This window comes from Triturus cristatus, chromosome 7 (assembly GCF_964204655.1).
Source record: "Triturus cristatus chromosome 7, aTriCri1.1, whole genome shotgun sequence".
NCBI classification, from domain to species: domain Eukaryota; kingdom Metazoa; phylum Chordata; class Amphibia; order Caudata; family Salamandridae; genus Triturus; species Triturus cristatus.
Window position 1 is genome coordinate 804,207,718 of NC_140590.1, and position 24,762 is coordinate 804,232,479.

Below are 24,762 nucleotides of genomic sequence, written 5' to 3' on the forward strand. Positions count from 1 at the left end.
GGTACACAAATCCGGTCTGCACTGTTTCAGCAGTGTATCTGTACTGTTTAGCAGTATATCTAGTATGTCTAGTATATAATTCAGAATTACCTAGTTAGTGCCGAGTATTATGCTTAGTGACTAGTTCCCTAAATGGCCATCATTGTTGTTCATTATTATGTTAAAATGTTAGATGTTTTAAATACGTTCTGCATATTGTGGTGTGAATGACTGTTCATAATTGTGTTTTGTTGTATTAAACGTGTTCGAAATTAGGTATCAGATCAGTTCTCAATATGCCGCTCTTTTCAAAATTAAGACAGATCAAAACTAGAAAAGGGGTACTCGAAGAAGCTGTTCCCATTCCTCCTAGGGACACTCCAGGGTACTTCATGTATCATAAACATGGCCTAGACGCCATATTATTTCTGGATTTATGGGTAGACTACACCAAGGATTTACCAGAAAATCAGAGATGGCCCGCAGCTGGGACCTGGGACGCAGATTGCATCATGAAAGTAGAGGAAGAATTATGGAAAAGGAAAGCTAGACAATCACAGAAAGATGCCATTGAATTATGGCGTAAAGAATCATATAGACGTACAGAAAAAGCACTCAGACAGGAAGAGAAAAGTAAGGAGAATTCAAATAAAGTCCGAGAAAATTTATTAATTGAAGAAGGTACCCGAGCAAAAGCAGAACAAGTAGACAGACAAAGAAATGCCCTTATGAATGGTATGTATCCTCTTCTGGCCGAAGGGTTACCTAAGGATACTCTGGAGATACCCAAAGACTTGCCACCTCCATTGTTTCCGATAAAAGCACATCCCAAAGGGCATCCCAGAACCGCAGAAGATGTTTTCCTTTCCTCTTATTTAGACGACGCAGCTCCCGAGTATGCTAATACTGCATCACATAGACCGCCTGCCGAGGGGGTTCAACGCCAAGACCCTCCGTCTGTACCTCCACAACAACAACAAACTCCGACACAAGTTCCGGCAAGCACATCTGTTTCTACAGCTGTACCCACACCTATGGTTGCTATATCACGTTCAACGAATCCTTTCCCATCCAGCACCCCAGGCGGTGCTACAGGAGGTACAGCAAACATTTTTTCCACGCCACCCAGAGTAAATAAACTTTCCTTTCAAGAATTAGCCCACCAACGTACGCCCAAACTAGTAACTCCCGACATGCTTAAGGAACTTCTAGTAGATTGTAGATATGACCCTGTGCCCGGCAAAGAGGATGAAATGCTGCTGGCATCATTACGTATCCGACGAGCTGCAATATATTTAGGGAGGCTACCAGGAATGACTACACATTTAGAAAATATATATCACTTTGTCCAGTCAGGGCGAGATTCTGAAAGTATTAATAGAGCCATGGAGTACCAGAAAGTGGAGATACAGGGGGAACTGTTACGTTTCCTCATAAATTGTGTGATCAGAAATCAAGACCGACCAGGGGTAAATCCGGAAGAAATGCGAATTCTTACCACATGGAGTCGGAATATATCAGAGGGGAGACATGATAAACTATTAAGTATAGTAGCTATGTGCCGAAAGATCCGCAAAGAAGTAGAACGAATACACGAAGAGAGATTAGCGGTAGACCAGCCTGAACAAAACGAGGAGGAGGAAGAATTGGAACTGCCCACAGGACAGTTAGAAACCATGGCCTATGTAGGTAGAGAAAGATCTTGTAATAATACTAGATGCTTTACTGATCCGATACGTCCAGTTAATAACAGAGATTTCCAAAACCCTATAATAAATATAAGGTCCCCCGAACATTCGTTCCAAGCCGCTGACAAATTACTTCGAGAACGAAGGGGTTATCATATACTAGATTCTATGGATGAACAAGAATTAGCCAGGTCAGCCGTTCACTGGGTTGACAGTCCCGGAAAATATAGTGATGATACACTAGCGCACACGTTTTTTAACCTCACCCCAGATGAACAGCGTTTAGCTGGTATCTACATGATTCAACAACTCCTTATATTATATAAAAGCCAACACTCCGATCCTGGTCCCTTACCAGATATATTGACTGAATTACTCACGAATAAATGGAGAGGTTCAGGTACTGAGTTAATTAGAGAAATACTAGAATCCAGAAAGCAGTACATTCTTTTTGTATGCCCCGAACATGTCTCACTGCCCATCAAGGAAAGAACGACGTATTATATGGATAGACAGAATCCCTTACGCGAAGTCCACTCGATAAAAGGTGATGACAATCAGTTTAAACGTGTGTTTGTATACACACCCATATCTAAAATGGAACTATTAGAAATGAAGAAAGTGGTACCCAGTCATGACAAAGACCCAGCGGGTTTCCACCGTGAAATTAAAGACATGTTGCTCATGGGAGAGTATACCTATCCCGACATTATGAAAATATTAAAGGTATTAATGCCTGCGGGCATTTACGAAAAACTCAGAGAAAAGGATTGGGAGGTGGGAGACCAAAAGATAGATTGGACAGCATTAGAAAACGAAGAAACAGCTTGAGGTCCAGGTTTAGGGCTTGGGGAAAAGACCAAAATACTACCAGGTTTATTAGTACAGGTACTGCCACGTTTATTAACTACGAAAAAGGAAGACTGGGGTGCAATCTCAGCCTGTAAACAAAAGCAAGATGAAGACACTAGTGATTTCTATGCCCGATTCGAAAAATGTTTTGGTATAAATAGTGGAATAAAAGCAAGTAGCGAATCGTATCCACATCTGTTTGTGACAAAATTAGTTGAAAATTCCTTGCCCCAAGTTAAGAATAGAGTATTGAAATTCGAGAGTACCTGGCAAGGTAACACCCCGTCACAAATGTTACAAATGCTACAGTACCACCACAATAGAATTAGAGAGGAACAAGAACATGAACAAAGACGCATGAAAGACACGAAAATGAAAATGCTAGTTTCCCAGACAGTTCCAGCTGACGGTCATAAAAAGGGTATGACACAGTCCAGTGATTCAGCAGGGTCTATAAAAGGGACATGCAACTATTGTAAGCAGTCAGGTCATTATATACACAATTGTCCAGTCTTAAAACATAATATCGCCATAGGTATTACAAAAGAAAGACCACGGCCACTTAGACAGGATCAGAACCAACAAGGAGCCCCGCAGCATGCACAGTCCATGCCAGCTCCGCAACAGTCTATGCCAGCTCCACCACCGCAGCCTATTGCTGCCACACCAACAACGACACGACAGATGTACCAGACCGCACAGTATGACTATCCTGATTATCAACGATACTCATGAAACAGCCTAGAGAGGGAAGTTGGCTTACCCCTTATCGAGGTCCCTGTAGATCAAGAAGGACCTTATGTACACAGTGAACTATTAGGCCAAGATAGAAAAGAGCTATAATATGTTGTTCTCCGGAAGGAGTAAGATTGTTTTTACGTGATTTCAAAGGGCACTATGTGTCCCGAGACATGGATCACCGACTGCAGACTTTACCCACACATTTATGGGCACAAGGCCCTACAGATGTTGGTTGCATGAACATTACACCATATCGAGTCACACTAAAGACAGGAGTAGTACTACCACGAATGCGACAATACAAGTTACCCCCAGATGCTGTAGTGGCTTTACTGCAAATCGTTGACGAGCTTATTACCCAAGGAGTGGTTGTCGAAACCGACTCCAATGTATGTAATTCCCCGATAATTCCGATTCTTAAACGAACTGATCCTAAAGCCCCGCCAGTATATCGATTGGTTATTGATCTGCGCGAATTAAATAAATGTATTGTACCACAATACCCCGTAGTCCCAGACATTTCTTCATTACTGACAGCCATTGATTCCGAAGCAACATTCTTTACTGTAATTGATCTCAAGAATGCCTTTTTCAGCGTCCCAATAGATCCGGAAAGCCAATACTTGCTCGGATTTAGTTTAAATGGACGAAGCTTTAAATTCACACGCGCACCTCAAGGATTCACAGAAAGCCCCAGCATCTATAGCCAAGCACTGAAACGAGAACTTGACAGTATCCACATGCCAGTCAACACTGCCCTGCTTCAATATGTCGATGATCTGCTGATCACCGCCCGAAGCGAAACTGAATGTGAAAAAGCGTCACTGACGGTTTTAAAATTTCTGGCCGACAAGGGGCACAAGGTGTCCCCTTCTAAGCTGCAATTCTGTGTCCAGCGAGTTGTTTACCTTGGGCACTCGCTGTCCAAGGAGGGAAGGCAGCTTACATCCGACCGCATCCAGTTAATCGCTAACATGCCAATACCCAAGACACAAAAGGAGGTACGGGCTTTTATAGGCCTCACTTCATACTGTAGGCAGTGGATCCCTCAATATGCATTTCTAGCAAAACCACTCATCCAGTTGACAACACAGGAGGCAGCCACATCGACTGTCCTCCCTTGGACTCAAGAACATACACACGCCTTTGAAAGCCTAAAGACAGCTTTATGTCAAGCACCTGTTTTAGCAACACCATGTTACAATAAACATTTTACACTCTTCGTTACAGAACGCGAAGGTACTGCCTTGTCAGTACTCACTCAGGAACAAGCAGGATCACACAAACCATGTGCTTATTTTTCTAGTACATTAGATCCCGTAGCTCAGGCTCTTCCTGCGTGCCTGAAATCAGTGGCAGCAACAGCTTTAGCAATCAGACAAAGCGATGCCATAGTGTTAGGACACCAACTGACAGTACAAGTACCACACGCAGTAGAAGTTCTCTTGAACCGCACACAGACACAACACTTGACTATAGCGAGACTCACCGGTTACGAACTGACATTGTTTCAGCCACACATAGAAATCAGACGTTGTAGTACATTGAATCCTGCCACACTTTTGCCAGTAAACGGAACAGACCCACTAGCACATGATTGTATTGAAGTTATTACTATCACGACGAAACCCAGACAAGACTTAACAGACGTCCCATTGTCAGATCCAGACCTGACGTTGTATGTAGATGGTTCATGTATGAGAACAAGTACAGGAGAGCTAGTGGCCGCGTATGCAGTTACAACAGACACTGAAGTCATTGAAACATATTGCATAAATACCTTGTCAGCTCAAGCAGCAGAGCTCATCGCTCTGACACAAGCCTGTATTCAAGCCACAAATAAGAAAGTCAACATATACACTGATTCACGTTATGCATTCGGAGTTGTACATGACTTCGGCGTGCTGTGGCGAGAGAGAGGTTATTTAACTTCTCACGGTGCCCACATTCAGCACGGACCCCTCATTCATGCCTTATTAGATGCAATACATCTACCTACTGCAATATCAATTATGAAATGTAAAGCTCATACGAAAGTTACTGATATCATTTCTCAGGGTAATGACCTAGCTGACAGAACAGCTAAACAGACTGCTCAGAATCAGACTCGCGCAACTGACATGACAAAGACAATAGTTCCGACACCAACACATTGCATGACAGTTAAGGATCCCGCTCTTGACGTAATTGACATACAGACACACGCTACACCAGAAGAAATAAAGAAATGGACTGAATTAGGAGGGATCCAAATAGATCAGGGATGGATGACGAAGGAAAAATCTATATGGTTTCTTCCCGACTCTATGGTTCAAGTTATCATTAATACAATACATAGTCCAGCGCACCTAGGAGAAAAAGCTATGCTAGACAGCATTCAACACATTTGGTTTAGCAAACACTTGCGAGCCGCAGCTAAACAAAAAGTTCGTACCTGTATGATATGTTGTCAGTTTAATCCAGGTAAAAGCATCCCCGTAGAACAGGGTGGATTTCAACCTCCTAATCATGCTTTTGAAGTCCTCCAGATGGATTATATCCAGATGGAACGATGTCGAGGATTCAAATATGTTCTCGTAGTTGTCTGTGCTCTTTCCCGTTGGACAGAAGCATACCCGGTTTCAGATTACACTGCCCCGACTACTGCCAAACAGTTAGTTCGAGAATTCTTCCCACGGTACGGTTTACCACGTGTTGTCTATTCAGATAACGGCCAGCCGTTCTCATCCGAACTAATGAAACACGTTTCCCTTCTATTAGGATATCAATGGAAATTTCACTGTGTCCGACATCCCGAGGCAGCAGGTCTCGTAGAACGCCATAATCAAACTTTGAAAATTAGATTGTCCAAAATATGTAGAGAAAAAGGAGTCGATTGGATAGTAGCCTTACCAGTTGCGCTCTTTTACATGAGAATGGTAGCACATTCTCGAACAGGGCTATCCCCGTATGAGGTGATCTTCGGTAGACCACCAAATATGTGGGGGACGCCTATACCTCGTAAAATAACTGACGTTGACTGTAATATGCTGACAGATTACCTGGCTTCCTTGATGTCTGCACTACAATCTTGTCGTTCACAGGTAGCTGCAGCCTTTCCCGACAACACCGAGGTGAAACCCCATGACGTAGTTCCCGGGGACCTGGTGTTAGTGCGGAATTTTGACCGGAAGACTCAGCTGGATCCTAGGTGGAAATCGCCTCAACTTGTACTACTCACCACGAGGACAGCCGTGAAAATCGAGGGAAGAAAAGGATGGTTGCACTCGAGTCATATCAAGAAATTTTATGGACTACCATCCAATATAGAGACTAAACCCTGTATTTCCTCAAAGACAGACTCAAAGCTCCCTTTGGTTGAGCAATCGAACTCAGAACTATATAGACTAAAATTGAGGTCCAGTCAGTCAGACAATTTGATTGTTTAAGTCCTCTCCAAGGTGAATCGGTTGAATTTGTCTCTGACATGTATCCTCTGGACCGGAATAGAGAAAGAAATAATCAAATGCTGCTCAAGAAGCAAGCGTATTGTAAATCATTTCGTAGTCATTGTACAGTAACACTATTAATTTTGTTTTTTCTAAGTCTTTTGATCATCATTGTCAGCATCCTATTGCACATGTATTACCCTATTCCTAAGCATGCTTATAATATAACTGCAGAACATTCTTTTAGTGAATTTCCTCCGCATGAGTTGTCATATAGATTTGCGCTGCGCAATAACACTTTTATTAGTATGTTACATCATTCCCATCAGACTAGCAATGCTACAAATTGTTGGATATGTGGCCGACTCCCTCCCTATCAGAACTATAAGGGAGTTTTGCCCCTCTTTCCCTATCCGTTCACACACAATGGCTCCTGTGGAGCATGGTTTAGTTTGATCAATTCCCTAGATTCGAATTCCGCAGTTTATCAAGACAACTGGGTATGGGGAAACCTGAACTTAGTTTTGCTTAAAATCTGCTACCCTAACAAGGAGGGACTTCCCAAAAGAACAGGAACTGATCTAGAAAATGAAGTATACGGATTAGGTAATTTTACACTTAACCTCATGATCCTGAACGTTGAATCTGAAGCTACACCAATCTTGTCCGCCATGTCCGTATTCCCAGTAAAAGGGGAACTATGTATAAGAAAGAATGGCTCCATACACATGGGCCATAGTAAATGCACCACTGTGATAGAATTCAGTGATCAAGGCAAGTCTACATTTAGAGCTTCTCGTCATTCCTACTTTATATGTGGCCAGACCGCATATATACGCCTACCTCTAGATTGGGATGGTACCTGTTATATAGCATTCCTCCTACCACCTGTTTTTCTAGCTCCTCCTGATTATCACAGAAATACCCATTTAGTACACAATAGACAGCAGAGAGATCTCCCAATCGTTGATTACACTGAAACAGCATGGGAAAAATACACAGATTTCAATAAAGGTTTCTTCCCCTATATAGGTACAGTCACTAATAGTAAGCTGATACGTAGATTAACCAGAACCCTTGAAGCAGTAGTGAACGAAACTATTTCCGCCTTAGGCAATTTAACAGAAGAACAGTCTGCTACGCGGATTGTTGTGCTTCAAAATCGTCTTGTCTTTGACGTCATCCTGGCCGATAGGGGCGGAGCTTGTAGGGTCATCGGATCAAGTTGTTGCATTTTCATACCAGAAAATTCACCGTCAGTATATAAAGCCATAACCCGCCTTCATAAGATTGTAAGCCAGATACACCAGAGTCCAGGCACCTGGACTTGGTCCGGTTGGTTCTGGGGCGTGTTGTCAGCCTGGGGATGGAGAATGCTCTCCTTCCTAGGTATTGGCTTTCTCATACTATTCAGTTGCTGCTTATGTCTACAATGTGGGCCAGCGATTTGTGGTCTGTGTACCACCTCGTGTATCCCACATCCAAGTTTTCGTTCAAGATCCCGGAAGAAGAAAGAAGAACAAATGATGTTATATGAACAGATCGATGGATTGATGAAGATTGATATCTCCTAAGGGCCAGTAGGGGACAAGGAGGGAATGTGGAAATATGGATTTTTATGGTCGGTTTTGTCCCCTATCTTGGACCCCAACGGCTTCATGTATAAATCACAAGTACATGTATGTTCCCTCCAGTTCCAGTTATGAAGACGCAAATACATGTGCGTCCACCGTCAACATGTCCTCTTTCAGATCCGCCATGAATGGGCCGGATATTCTATTCCTAAGTATGAAAGGCCACCGGCTTTATATGGTTCATTTATCCCATTTTACAGTCCAGGCGAGTAGGCCCTGATTCTGCCACCAAGCCTTTTCCTGCCTTCTGCCTCTGAAAGCTCCAGTCTGAGCCTGCATCTGTATCCATGAACTTTGTCCTACTCCCTGCGCGGCTAACGGTGACTGACTCGGCCTGTCTGCCTGCCAAAAACTGTATTTCACCTTCAAGATTATCTGCTCTGCTCCGCTCCTCATCCAATGCATTCCTGTCTAGTAGTTTAGGTAAACATTCCTCCAGCTACCGTGCAAAGGACCAGGCCTCGCTGTCCTCATGCAAGTAATTCATAGCCCTGTTACCATGGAATATTCCTACCCCCTCGCATCTAGTGTAGACACTTAGACGCTTGTACACGCACTAACAGTCAGTATAGTCAGTATAGAATAAGATTCTATCCTAAGAGACCTCTCTTTTTGGATAACACAGTTCTTTAAACATAGGATATTAGATATGATTTGGGATTAGGTTGACATAACCCCAGACTTTTGTCTCCACATGTAGAGCTAAATGTCAAGCCCCTTCACCCTCTCGTTGCACGTCAATCACACGTCATGCGGCTGCGCGCGCATCTCTGCCAACTATTTCTGCTGACATTGCAGGATTCTCTTATGGATCCACCCACTCATGACATCATGTATGATGACGTTTATTAAATTACGCCCTCTATTAGCTACGTATGCACCTTTATCAGCTGTTACGCCTCTTGCATCTGCTTTACTGTAATGTATTTTCTATAAAACTGCCTACCTGTCAATAATGTATTGTTCCTTCCTTCCTGAACTTTCGTGGTGATGGAATAGAAGGCCCATAATTCGAATTATGTTCCTTTGTATAGGAAGAAAGCCCGTTCCGAATCTCTAATACCACGGATTCTGCCTCTTATTTTACTAAGCTATCCTTATTAATTTTCCGCATCAAATTAAGTACCGGTAATTAAATTATTTACCACAGCGATTGCAAATGGTAAGTTTGCAATTGTGAATGGTGAGTTTACGAGCGCGAGCTGCCGCTCGGGTAAAATTTCTACTCGAGCGGCATGAATACCAGCACAAACTTCAGTTGGCACTGCACTCCGCCACTCGTGGAACTTCGCGGAGTTTTTTTTGTAACTTCGCAGAGTACCTCGTAGCAAACTATGCCCAGGCCTGTAAAAATTGGAGCAAGCAGCATGACGTACCAACATGCGGCCACTCGCGCAACTCCGCGGAATCTCACCCACCACTAGCACTAAGACCCAGAGCATGAGATGACCAGCAGAGAGATTGTCATCCCTGGGAGGCGGAGCCAAGTGAGAAAGAGAAGGGATCGAGGGGACAGTAAAGGCATGACACAGGAGGTGGGAGACATGCTGTAAGTGAGCTGCTGAGAATGAAGAAGCTGCCTCCACTGCTTGCATGGTGTGTCCTCTTTTACACCGGAGACCCGACTGGTGAGTAGCCATCTGAATACCGGCTATCAACTGTTTGTCTCAAAGATCACTAGTACTATCCACTTGCACCTTGATGATAGCTAGTCAGACAGCAGTTACATACATCCCAGAAGTGTGTGCCTGCTTTCAGATGATGTTTATATTTCATCCCACCAGTCCTTGCACTCGTTAATGGGGGTGTTAGTTTCTTGCAAATGCTTTGAGGAACAAACAAGCAGGACCCTAGTTTCTTGCGATGGAATTTCAATTGTCTTTCTGAAAGGAGTGCATTAGAACCGCACTTTCTTACTGAGAAAGAATGAACAGGAGGTGCTTCTGAGTTGACAGCCATATTTCTAACCTCTCGTTCGGGGTAGGTAAAGCAGTTATGAGAAATACCGTTTTATCTTTGAGGGGTTTGGCCCCCTCCAACCGATGCATACTGGAAAGAGGAAGATTCAAGGGGTGGCTAGTGAACATTATGCCTTGGTAGAAGATAGACAGTAGAAGGAAGCCCAGTCAGCCTAGTGTTAGGGAATTGTTGTTTACAGAAGTTGGTTAAAAAAAGAAACTCAGAATACTAACACCCTCCACCCCCCAAGAAAATGCTTATAAACTGCTAAGGTGCTTGAGTCTGTTGTCTGTTCCCAATGTATTCTCAACTAGGAAATCGCAGAAGTTCATTTTTACAATGTATGTGAAATTCTATGGAAAATCTCAAGTACACCTGAATTCGTGGAACTAGTTAAAATAGAAGAATCATATTAAAGAAGCAACTAAAAACATCTACATTTTGTAATGTTATCAATTATTTTTTTTTAAATCACTCTTTCATCGAAATAATTGTACACACCCTTATTTTGAGGTGAACCTTAAAGCTGTTTGGAAAGTAAGTACCTGGTCTTAGTATGAATCTGTTTCTAGCTCATACCTCACCCCATAGTTTATCTAGTGCCCCATATGGCTAGTTCAGCTGCAACTGGGCCAGTAGAACCACTTGATTTACTTGACTAAAATCCACCTAATTAGTCATTACATGTGTTATTGTCATTCGCATGGAAACAATACAAACACAGAAAACTCTCCATTTGCTCCTCTGTCTCTCAATTCTCTTAATACATAAGGCACTGTTGTTAATACCCATTATCAGACTTACCATCGATGGTTTCTCAAATTTCGCTCATCATATGCTCCTAATTGAACTGGGCATACAATTCCCTTCTTATCAACTCACCCTTTTCCTTTCTAGCTGTATACCATTTTTACATTTCAGGTTTTCATTTTTCAGCCTCTTTTTCTTTGCCTTTTATTTTCGTTTGACTGCAAACGCTTTACAATGGAAACCACCTTCTTCTTTCTTGCATTAATGGTCTTCAAAACCTATCCCACTTTTAGAGGGTGTCTCGCGGTTCTGAATTGGGCATTTCCTTTTTAGGTCGAGCCTATAACGTCACCGCGCATGCGCTGCTCGCTTTGCGAGGCATGCAGTACTCGAGTATGGTGTGGAAGCTCCGCCCACGCTAGCCCATGTTTTTAATTGGCTCCTATCATTGTCTTTTGTAAAGGCTGCCGTCTGATTGATTATGAGGTTTGTTAGTCCCTCCTTAGGACAGCCTTGTCTTCTTCTGTAACCTCTCATGGCCACTTTAATTTGTATGCATGGGCGTAGGAAGTGTAGGGGACGCGGGGGATATATCCCCCCCAGATTTTGGAGTGGGGGGGACACGGGGGACAAGGGTTGGGGGGACGAGGGGACAAAGGAATTTCCCCTCTCCCTTCTGTTATCGCAGGGCCATTAGCACGCGAAAGCGCTACCTAATGGCCCTGCACTTGACCTGCCTGGAGTCAGAGGCCACCCGCCCTCTGCCTTTTGTTATGCTGCAGGAAGGCTCAGCCGTTCTGGGAAGGGCAGAGAACGGAGAAAAAATAAACGCTGTCTCTTTTCCTTCATGGCAAGGACCGTGTCCACTACTCCTGATCTGCCTCTGGCGGCTGCCCTCCTCTCTTTATTCCTCATTCTCTTTCTGTCTCTGTCTCGCTCCTGCTTACTTGCTGATTTCAAGAGGCAGCTCTTAAGGTACTCTCTCTTGCCTCTCCTTTTCTTTATTTGTTCCCCTGTGAAATTGATCCAAAAAAGGCTGAACACTTTGGCTGTAAATGTCCTCATTTTCTGACCGTTTTCTATTGAAAAGAAAAACCTCGGAATGGAGAGAAAAAATAGTTAAATACCTAAATAAAGCAATACAGAGTGGAGAGCAGACAGGCCAGACTGTTATTTACACCCACACACATTAGCGCCACTTTACAGAGTTTGCCAGTGAAAGCGCTACTTTCTTTTTATCTTCTTTCTTTGAACAACATTGTTTTCCCAGCGTGGGTAAGTGCGCCATTCCTAAAAGGACTGCAACACCTGGTTGATGGGTAGAGTGAAAACGTTTAATATGATCGTTTTCAACTTTTTAATAATTTTAGCTTATAAAATGCGGCTCTGTGTTTGGGGATGTGGTCTTTTTTAAACCAAACTGCATACATTTTGAAAGGATATAAGCAATGGACATTGAAAGGGGTCCCTTCCTGGTCCTGTAGCCATGTCTTGAACTTTTCAGGCAAAATCACTTACTGATTTCTGAAGAATGAGTTTAAAACCGTTAAGGTAACCATGTTTTTTTCTGATTACAGTTCACATGCTTTGCTTATTCTTGCATTCCCTATGAGTGTTTGCTTTTTCCAGGGTGTTATTCATTTTTTTCAGGCAGCATTTTCCTGTTGTCTAGTGCATAATTTGAATTTAGTCGCAGCACAATTGAGTTGTTCGAGTTTCTCTCAGTGGGGCAGTATGGTGTTCAGTGTGGGAGAGAATGTGGCACTCTGGCCAGAGCTGCTGAAGTTGGAACTGGAGAACCATGTTCAGGACTTCATGACCAGTTCACCATACCACACCCCTGACAGAACTTATTCCAATGCTACACCTTAGAAGGCCCAATAGACCTTAGAAGCCCAGGTGTCTTAGCACCCGCAAGTGGACCTGTCCACCACAATCCATACTGCAGTTCACTTCCAGTCTTACGGGCAGGCATATGAAGAAGCACATCCTAGATCGACAGTAAATCTGTCACTGAGGTCACAAGACCCTTGAGGCCAGTCCACCTCACCCATTGGTACCTCCATTGGCCTTTTTCCAGCACTAGCAGTGCAACTTGCCAGGGGTTGGCAATGTAGGATTTGCATGCACACCAAACTTAGTGGGTGATTATAATTGCAGTGGGACCGCCACGTCACCCCGTCGGTGGCGGTCCCACCGCCATTGGTGACTGCATCACAGCCCGCCATATTACAATGGCGGTTGGTTACCTGGCGGTCGGAAAGACCAACCACCACGCACCTGACGGGCTTTTTGGGCCCGCCGGTGTGGTGGAGGGGCTCATGGTTCCTACAATGCTGGTGGTGCCTACCATGCACCGCAGCAGGGATTACGATGTCCCTTACCCGCCAGCTTATCAATGGCGGTTCACCTGCCATGGAAATGCTGGCGAAAGGGACATTGGGGGCCCGTAGCAGGCCCCTTTACCCCTGGCCCTCAGACATGGGTCCTGGGGGGCATCTATGATGCCCCACAACATATCACTGCACCATGTGGCAGGCACCGATATATTTAACATGTTCCTTTTTTTTTACTTTGCGGCGGATGATGCAGCCAGCAGCACCTGCTGCAATGTAAAAGATAGGCACTGCGAACACCGTAGTGGCAGTCACATTGTAATGCCTATCATGGGGCCTCCACCTTGAAGGCCAGCGGTCCCATTCCCCGATTCGATGGCGGTGGAACTGAAGTCCGCCTGCCATCGTAGTCAGCCCCTAAGTTTGCATTTTATGAATATGATTCAGCGGGAAATAAATTGATGTTTGCAATTTAATTGACTTTGGTTGGCCTCTTATCTATGAGATTTCCCTGTTGAATGTGCCTTTACATTATACATTTTTGGTTGTATGAATTGATTGCATACTACACTCTCCTACAGGTATTTGAGTGTCATTAGGAGTGTCTGGGACCAATTGTTTTTTTAGGAATTGTTTTCTTTACTAACCTTTGCAAAGGGCCCTAAACTTCACAGCAACACAAGTCACATTTCTTTTAGTAATTTGGGATCCGTTTGAGCTACAAAATTGTTTTGGAGGAAATCGTTAGATTATGCAGCAGATGATGTATTATGTGGCAAATATGATACAGCCATAGTTAAGTGGAAAACATTTTTCCACTTAATTTTGCCCCAACATTGTAGTTGATCAATTTGTAAGTTCCCCAAACCCAAAAGTCGAGTTTGGGTACCATTTGCATTTTAAAAGCAGCCATATAACACAGGGCTACTTTTAAACTGACCTCAGGCTTCAGCAGTGCACACATGCAAGCGCAGAAAGGGCTGCTGGCCTCTAAACTGCCATGCCTTATTATATTCTAGGGACTTAAAAGTAGTTCTAATCCCCCTGCCCTATTATGTACTAGGGCCTTATAGGAGAGGTCATGCCAATCATAGGGGTACCCTAGCCCATAGTGCACCATAGTGTATGAAGGTGTTTTCACTGTATTTTTAAGTGCCTCTTTCAGAATAGCACTGGCTGTTTAGGCAGAGGCCAGGGTCAGTCAGTCAGGTACCACCAGTACCAGTCAGCAAAAAGTTGGGGAGTACCCAGGGCGGTTTTGCAACACTAGAGAAACACAAACTCAGAATGTAAAACATAACACCATGGTTGGGGGGTTCTCTTCAATAATCAGAATTGATTTCTATCCTAATGAACCCATTTTCCAACATTAGGATAGGGAAAGACGGGAAAAATCATAACGTTCTAATCTATACATTGAAGTTTTTATGCAGCTCTTTGATGACGGTTAATAGCTCACTGTTCAATGTTAGGATTTTAACTTATAAACTTCAAATACCAAAAGAATATCTCAGACAAAAGCAGTAACTCACTGACCTATTGAATTAAAACTTTCACTAGACAAGCCTTCGATCTCTCTCAAAAAAAGAACATTAATCACCAAAGTTATCTTCACATTTTTATTGTTGCCTGAAAATTGCTGGAGACCAGGAATGCAGCAGCAGGTACTTTTCAAACCCTAATGCACTTGCAAACACGACGCCCCCACCCTAAGTCAGCGGCCTTTGTTTGCTTTGTGCATTAAGATGCAAGATTCATATATATGTTTTTTTTAAACATTTGGTCTCATTACTATATGAATGTAAATAACAATAAAGCATACATGCAAACTGTGACTACATGCCTGCTTTTCTCAATATTTCACTTCGAAAGTATGCGATTGTATTTGTTTAACGGGCGGTGATTTGTATAGGGTCACTGGAAAGTGCACAAGGTTGTCCCTGTCCCCCCCAGAATTTTAGTGTCTCCTACGCCCCTGACCGTATGTGTACTTTTTTCTTTATCTTTGTTGGCACTGGAGAGTGCCGTGGGGGAGGAGGGCTGAGCGCGCTGGGGCCCAGTGGCTGCCATAGAATGAGACAGATGGGGCACGAGCAAAACGCCCTTTAAGAGCAGTGTCAGGTGAGTGTTGCGATTGTGAGAGTATAGCTCACCCTTAAGGGAGATCTCGATCCATAACTGTTTCCCCTCTTCTATTGGCCATTGAGCCTTCTATCCCTGCAAAGTGATCCCCTTCCCTAGCCAATTATAGGATCTGTGAAAGCGCATTCCTTCCCTTACAAGAGGCTGCAAAAAGCGGTCTCTTCCTCCCACCCCCGCTCACTAGCTTGATGATTTTTATGGCCACCTTTATTGGAGCTTGGACACAACACTCTCGTTTGCTGGACGTGTTCGTTCAATGAGTGATGTAATTCAGACGTCAGTACCCTCCAGACCCAGTTGCCTTATAATAACGACAGGTTCTGTTCTCCCTTTTGGGTCTTATTTTTACAATTGTTTTCTTTATTAACTACATCTGTGCTGTTTGCAGAAGCAACTAAAACAAGGTATTAATGTACGCGCTTGGCTACTTGATTGCGCAAGAGGCGCCGTAGTCCTTCTTCTATGGTCCTACATGAGACTGCCTGACTACTGCTAGTTTCGGTCGAGGTGTAAGAGAATCGGAAGTGAGGTCTGAACACACAGACATGATATTCAAACTGAAGAAGCAGGAACAGGTGTAAGCTTCGCAAGTGCTGTGTGTGAAGAGGCTGACACTGTACTGTCTGCGGAGCATTAGCCTGGAGATCGCACCCTTGCCTGCATCCCTTTTATTTCACAAGTTCCTGTTCGCAATTTTGCTTCCAAGACTGATTAAAGGAAAAGGTGAGAGCGCCTGCAAACAACATAGGGTATTATTCTGAGCATGCACCTGCACCGCACTTGTATCACATCCTTTGCCTGCCTATACTTTGTACCCCTTCCAAAACGAGTTTTACAGTTTAATCCAAAAGCGGTCCGGTCTGTGCACATGACCTAACAGTGCCAGCTGAGGGGTGTAGGCTATCCAAAAATGTATGTTCATCTACATGGCCCGCACAGTACATTTGTTCAGGGGTCTTAAGTCACAAATTGCGAGATAGAAAGGTGGGAATGTAACCAAATTCATAGTGAGAGCTGAGATAGAGCCAAACAAAATATAAGGTCCTAAACTAAGAGCTAAAGCGTCAGCTGCAGCATCAAAATATTTGTAAAGTAGACTATCCAAATAAGGGCATCTAATGAGGTGTTTAAAATTCCAAATGACTTCTTTTTCTACAATTATGGATTCAAAAGTTGGAATTCCCGTGAGTGGCAACAGACAAGTGATTGCACTACATAAATATTTAGTACGTATATATCTCACTCTCATTCTCTTTTTGAATCTAAGATATAATTTTATAAACCCAAGCACATTTGTTTCCGAACACTTTTGAACATTGATCTATTCAGTCTCCAATATAAGTGAACTTTATGCCAAACAGGGTGTGGTGTGTGAAGCTAAACATAACTATCCAGTTTCGGTGGTTTTCAGGCTTCGTTTCGTAACCACAACACCATTTAACTGTTTTTCCTGGGAATGTGAGTATGTAATGTTTAATGAGCAAATGAAACAATAATTTAGCCTCAAAGTTGTTTTTAGTGTGTGTGTGTTTTTTTTGTTGTTTTTTTTATTTGGTTATACTACATCCAGCTCCAAGTTTCTCATTCCACTCTTCCCATCCTCCTGTGGGGTTAGCAGTGGGTTCATGTTTCTTTGGCTGTGCGCAACAGGGATTAGCTTTAGGACATGGTCTGCAGCCAGATCCTGCACCCAACACACAACGTGGTAACCTGCACACAACTTCGACCATGTACACAGAGCATAGGCCACGCAGTGTCCAGCCAACTCCTGTGCTTTGAAAATCTACTTTCTTGCCCTTAATCTAATGGCAAACATCCATGTTGGCCAGGCTATGCTAAAACATTACGCCCAAAGTTCTTTGGGTCTAGTGGGACAATTGATTTTTAATATGGCATTCAGCTTATGACTGAATCCATGCATGCCTACTTGAATTTACCAATTTCTTTGCTCCCTAGATGTAAACTTTCTTTGTATAAATCTGGATGTAAAGCGTTTGAGGAAGTTTTTGCTTCTTATCTTTAGGGTAATCTTTCTTTAGGTTAGAAACTACAAATCACACATAATGGGAGCAAAGCTAGTTTGCACATACTCTTCTCCATTATTTTGTACAAAACCACTATTTGGATGCACAAACACCCCCAAATGCCCCACTAAGTATACTTTGTGAGGGTATTTCTTTTGAACCCATTAATACCCTGCTGGCATAAATGAACCTGTTCAGTTACCATGCAGTAGCCGGTCCTGCTGGGCAACTGAAACTAAGACAAGAAATCAACACCAAATGCAAAAATTCCATGATGTATCGTCAATCCGGGAACGGGAAGGCACAATGTTGCAAAAACAAAATAGGATCTGAGCTCCTAGTTACTACGGCCCAGCTCCTTGCTGACCCTTGGGCCCAAATACTAGTCATATGGTACTGATGGAGTGAAAAATTTGCGCCTGTAAACTCTGGTACCTTGCTTTAAAACCATGTCAGTACCATGTGATTATAAATGAAACCAAATAGAATGAGGAATAACTGCATGGAAAGTGATTTACCCGCCTGAATACCACACAGAATTGACAATATTGAGGTGCTAAATGCACATCTTTATCACCTAAATGTGTGCTGAGAGTCCAGTACAACATGTGGGGGGGGGGGGAAGAGGAGAATGGTTGCCCTGCCAGGGGAGGCATTACATGCTTCCCAGTACCTTTCCTGAGTGTGGTGCTGGTGCTAAATAATGGGTCCAGGCTACAATACATTCCTTTCCAGTGTAAATTTTCCAGCTGGATTTTCCAGTAAGTGAAACTGGGCTCTGTATTCCTGCCCCTGGAACAATCTGAGAGGGGGCACACCACCAATTTATGACTGAGCGTGTTAATGTGATTGTACCTTACATGGTGTTTCTATATATCTGATTAGTTATGTACCAGAAATAATATGAGATAATGTGGATGATTGTCAAATCTGCGTGACAGAGATATAGCTTTACTGTCTGAGACTTGAGCCTTGTAAGGTCTGTGTAACTAGAGTGATAGCTCTGTTGTCCAAAGTAAATATGTTCTATGGTAATGGTGGATTGCACTGCTGCTAAAGCTAGAGCCTGTAAGGTTTGTGAAACTATATATAGTTTTTCTGTCTAAAAGCTGCCACCTATGAGGTATAGTTCTGCTGGGTATACTGATAGGATCTGTGTAGCCTGAAGGAGAGCTCTTATGTATGATGCACAAGTCTGTGAATTCCAACTCGCCCGAGATTAGCTCTCAGGAGTGGAGAGTGGGCAGGCAATGCATGAGCATGCATTCAAAATGACAAGGTCCCATCTTGCTGACGCTTGGTGTGATCCTGGTATGTTTCATCAGTCATGTAATGGAGAAATGTAACGTTAAAAATTAGCTTCCTGTATAAGTCCACAGACTGTTACATTAGGTGGTGACTTGAGGGATAGCTTTGCTATATCAGCCCTGAAACTGCATGTTCAGTGTAACCTGATGGGTGGGTCTGCAATCTAAAGAAAACATCTGTAAGTCTTGTTAGCTTGAGAACTGGCATTATTAGCTAAACCAAAGCATGAGAATTACAAAACGTGATGAATGGAATGCTTGAATTAATCTTAAACTCCGGTAATGACCCTGTCCTGTCTGAAGCTAACGCACAAAGTGTACTTCTCATGTGTGTTTACTGATATTGTGACTTCTGTGTCTCCTGGGTAATAGCACTGTTGCCTAAAGTCAGATCCCGTTTGTCTGTATAGCCTCAGATATTTCCGTACAGGTAAAGTCTCTGAGTGTAAGGTCTGTCGAAGCTATGTGATGGCAAGGCTCACAGTGGCTCTGATGTATGCGCTCTGAGTTGCTTGTTTCATATCAGCTGCTATCTTTAGCCTGAACTCTAAATTCTGTGTAGCCAGCAATGACCTCCTACCTAAATCATATTTAGCCATATCTGTGTGTGCCTCACAGACGCTTATCCCTATGAGCTATACCTTGTTGCTGTATTTCTTACACCTTGAATCATTCTGTCACACAGAGGCCAGCTGTAGAAATACATTGCAAGTTGCTTTTTCTCTCTTAGTTTCCCTTTCTCTCCTCAATCTGCTTCCTATATATTTGTATTCTTTCAGTCTCTGCTGTCACTCTTGCTCACTAATTTCTTGTTCTGTCTAACTTCCTTCTCTCCTTTCATCACCTTGCATCTATTTCTTAACGCTTCCGCGCCCCTCTGTCCTCCTATTTTACTTTCTATCATTTCTTGCTCAGTTTGCACTCCCTGTCCTCTCCACTTTTCTTTTTTCTCCCCTATGGTTCTAACTTTCTACCTTTTCAGGCTTCGCCTTGGACTGTTGCACCAGTGCAGCATCACCTCAGCACCAGCGCAGCACCAACTCTGCATCACTCAGACCCACCTGAGCACCACCAAAGCACCACTCAACACCACCAAAGTATCACTCAACACCACCAAAGCATCACTCAACACCACCTTAGCATCACTTGGCACCACCTCAGTATCACTGAGCATCACCTGAGCACCACTTCTGCCCAAGCACACTACCACTTCAGTATTACTCAGCACCATCTTAGCATAAGTACAGCACCAAATCAGCGCCAGCGCAGCACCACCTCAGCACCACCACCTCACCATCTCCACATCAGCACAGCACCACCTCAGCATAGCACCATCGCCGCATCAGTGCATCACCTCCACCAGCGCAGCTCCACCTCAGCAGCAATTGAGCACTAACGCAGCACCACTTGAGCATCAGAACAGCACCATCTCAGCACAACACCAGTTTAGCACCACCTGACTACCAACACTACCTCAGCATCCCTCAGCACTACCTCAGCACCCCTAAGCACTATCTTAGCATCCCTCAGCACTACCTCAGCATCGCCTCAGCATCAGTACACCACCACCACAGCACCATCCTAGCATCATCTCAGTACCAACTCATTATCAACAAAGCACCACCTCTTCATCAGTGCACCACCTCTGCACCATTGCAGCACCAGCACAGCACTAGTGCAGCACCGGTGCAGCACCACCTCAGCAGCAACGCTGCACCACCTCACCACCAGCACTGCAACATCACAGCATCAGCAAAGAACCATCTCAGCATTAGCACAGCAACACCTCCACATCACTGCACCACCACCAGCGCAGCCCAGCTCAGCCCCAACGCAGCTCCACCTCATCAGCAACTCAGCACAATGCAGCACCACTTCTGCATCAGCGCAGCATCAACTCGCCACTGCATGACCTGAGCACCACCTCACTAGCACCACTTCAGCATCACCTGGCACCACCACAACATCACTCTGCACCACCTCAGCATCACTTAGTACCACCTGAGCACCAGCACAGTACCACAGCATCAGCCTGACTCAGCACCACAACAGCATCACTCAACGCACCTCACCATCAGTACAGCACCATCTTAGATTTAGCACAGGACCACCTCCTCATCAGTGCACCCCCACCAGTGCAGCACCCCCTGAGCAGTACTGCAGGACACTCTTAGCACTAGTGCAGCACCACCTCAACATGAGCACAGCACCATCTCGGCATCAGCACAGCACCATCTCGGCCACAGCACCTCCTCTGCATTCGTTCACCATCTCCAGCGCAGCTCCACCTCAGCAGCAGTTCAGCACCACTTCAGCATCAGTGCAGCACCATCTCAGCATTGCTCAGACCTCCTGAGCACCAGCTCTGTACCACCTCAGTATCACTCAGCATCTCCTCCACACCAGCACACCACCACCACCACCTCAGAATCACACAGAACCACCTGAGTATCATTCAGCACCTGAGCATGACCTCCGCACCACCACACTACCACCGCAGCATCACTCAGCATCACCTCAGCCTGCCTTCAGAATCTGGCATCTGTTGATTCTCCCCTAGTGTCCATCCGCTGCTAGAGTGGTAATTCAAGTACTATTTACCAACCTCATCCCTCCCGTTGTTTATGTCCCTCCCCCCCATAACAAAAACAAATTATAACAAACCAACAGGAAGGAAGAGGTTGCCAGCATTGTGAGGACAAAGACCTACAAACTATTTTTATGTTAATTTTTTTTTTAATAGGGTCATTGTTATACATAATATCTTCTTGGTTATATATAAGGTAACAAAAATGCTTCTAACACTTTTTTATTATAACTTTTCAACATTCTGCACAACAGCCGCACTGCTCTACAACATAGCTTAAACACATTGGCAGAGCCAATAGCTATGGCTAAACACTTATAAGGTCCCAAAGGCGAGACCTATTGGCTATGCCAATGTTTGTTTCTCTCTGTACCACTTATTTCGAGAACGGTATCTCATTGTTTGGGCTTTCATACACTATTTCCACCAATAACACCCCATACCTGCCAAATTGTCATTGTGCCTATTTATGACAGCTGCTTGTTTTCAGTAACCCGAGTGTGATATTTTAATGCCTTATGTGTGACACCGTATTTGAAATAGAATAAAGAAGTCTGTTCCATATCATGAAATGCAGTTCCAAAAAGGACTCAATTTGTAGAATATAATTGAGTAAAACGGCCTAAAAAATTTTGCAATGCTCAGTGCAGTGTTTATGCCTAGTCACTGACATTTACTTGACCAGTGAGGGGGCTCGTAGTTATTTACTTTGGAGACATCGAAGTAAGAAATGCAACGCAGAAGGCTTAACGTATAACACACATTTAGATGCACATTTATCTTTAGTGATACTAGTAAAGAATAAAGAATAAACCCTCTCTGCTATTAAAGAGGATTGTGATCTCAAGCTCATACTGTAGAGATTAACTGCCAAAAGTAACCTCATTACATACAATACCGTTAGCCTTTACAGGATTTTTTTAGAGCAAACAGCACAGTGCATTCTGGAACTTGTAGTTTTGCTTTCGTTTTATGTATGAGCTGTTGATTAGAACACAAAAATACACTGAAGGTATCACACAACTTACTTTTAAGGACAACAGCATCTGTCAAGCGGGTGGTCAAGAAAAAGCGGAGGTCCCAAAACTAATTTTCAACATTCCATTTCCTATAGGGATTTTGAACACGACTACAGCGCAAACTGCTGGACGGGATGACACTAAGTTTGGCTGAAAGCTAGCTCTTGGTCCAGAAACAGACCTTTTAGAACTTTAGTGCAATTCTGTTTAGTAGTTTCGAAGTTTTTACCGAAAAAAGAAATCTGTATATCTAGGGACGGCCACTCTCTGCGTATCCAAGCGATCTCATATTGAAACCTGATTGGCTGCAGACACTTCAAGCAGGAAGGGTTGGCAGCCATTTTGGAACTTGGAACTTGAATTCAGCCGAGTCCTAAAAATAAGTATTTTAAAGAAAGAGAAGGGGCAGGTTAGGAATACCCAGACCCCCTAGGCCTGGTGGTGGTTCAGGTAAAGTTTTAAAAAAACAAGGAGAGTCTCCTATGCTTCTCTATAGTTGAGCCCCAGGGTGGGCCAAGTCCCGGGGCCTAATTACATTTTTTATTTTGAGGAGTGGGGTACACATGGCTCCTCCTGCCCAGGCCGTTCACAGCCCTGCAGCCCCAATCCCCTTATACAAAATGTCTGGGCCCTGGGGGATAGGGTTCATGGGGCCAAAATTGGCCCATGAGGGGGGCCGCATAGCCTCTTTCCCCTTTTACTAATTGGCTGGGCTGTAGGGGATAGGGTCCCCGAGGCCGAAATCGGCCCGAGGAGAGGGGCTGTGCGCCCCCCACCCTCTTTTCATTCTTGAGTTGCTCAGGGGGATGGGGTCCCCAGGGCCGTAATTGGCCTGGGATGGGGGGCTGCATGGTTGACTACATGTGGAGGGTGGGCCACAGGGCTCTGCTGCAGGCCAGGCCCTGTGGCTGTTCCTCCACCAAGCATGGCCAATGGCCGTATGAGGCGTAAGGGAGATGCCTGCAGAGAATTGGCTGCAGAGCCTCTCCCTCGTCCATGACATCATTGATAATATCACTGCAACATTTGCTGTGAAATGTTGATGAGAAAACTGGGCATGGTGGGGGTGCGAGTTACAGTTACCTTAGGGCACGAGTTATAGCAAAATCCTTTCCAGTTTGAACCGCTCTGAGTCCAATCAAGAGCATTGCACAGAGCTTGCTCTAACCTAGCCCACCTACGCCCTGCTCAATGCTCCAACCAGCCTAGAGCCAAGACAGACAGAAAGTAAACCTAGCACAAACCGCAGACTTTGGTTTCTGTACCTCAGTTTCCAAATCTTTTAACAACGTCTGCCCCTGGAACCAAGATAAATACCCAGAATGTAGTGCTCTCTCAATTACTGTGCAGGTAATGACCCAGCCTTAGATGTGTATATTTTCATAGGTGGTAACCCCATTCACATATTTCCAGTCAGTAGTAATCCGGGGTTAAGTGATGCATTGATGTATCATCTAACAGTGATGAATATGGGGTACTGTTGAGTTAACATCAGAAGCCATGCCTACTAGTATGCATCTTTGAAATGGGAGTGCTCTGTCTTACTTCCAGGTAGATTAATATTTGTAACTATTTTTCTCAACTTGAGGTAGTACGAAATACATATTTTTCCAAAGGTTTCCCCATACATGTGTGGGCCAGCCCTAATAATAATCAGACCCTTTTAGAAAATAGCCTGTGGCATGTAAGAACCCAAGCCCTATCTGCGCTTAGGGGCATATGTATCAAGCCCTATTCCCGTTCGCAAACGGGACGATTCTCAGAATCGTCCCGTTTGCGAACGGGAGAAAGCCTTTTGGGATGCATCATCCCAAAAGACCATCGCAAAAGAGGGAATTTGTAAATTGTGATTCCTTGAATACTATTCTGGAAGCACCTGAAATTAGCATATTTGCTCTTAAGGAATCGTAAATTACTACCAGCTTCAAGTTGGTGGTAATTTGCGATTTTCTAGAAAAATTCACTTTTTTGCATTTTTCAAAGTGCCATGTGGCACACATACATGCCCTTAGGGCATGTATGTGCACCACATGTGCACACATGCATATTTCAGGAGTGCAACAGGGTGTCCTTTGGACACCCTTGCACGCTTGAAAGTGCATTTGCAATTTGCGAGTACCACATGGGTACTCTCAAATTGCGAATGTCTTCCCATTCATTCCTATGGACCTCTAGGCACATAGGAATGAATGGGAAGGTAATCCTTAATTGTGAATTGCAATTTGCAATTCGCAATTAAGGAATATGTAGGAATTGCAATTATTATTGTTAAACCTACATGCATTTTATTTAGTCCTTAATAGCGATTCTCTAAAA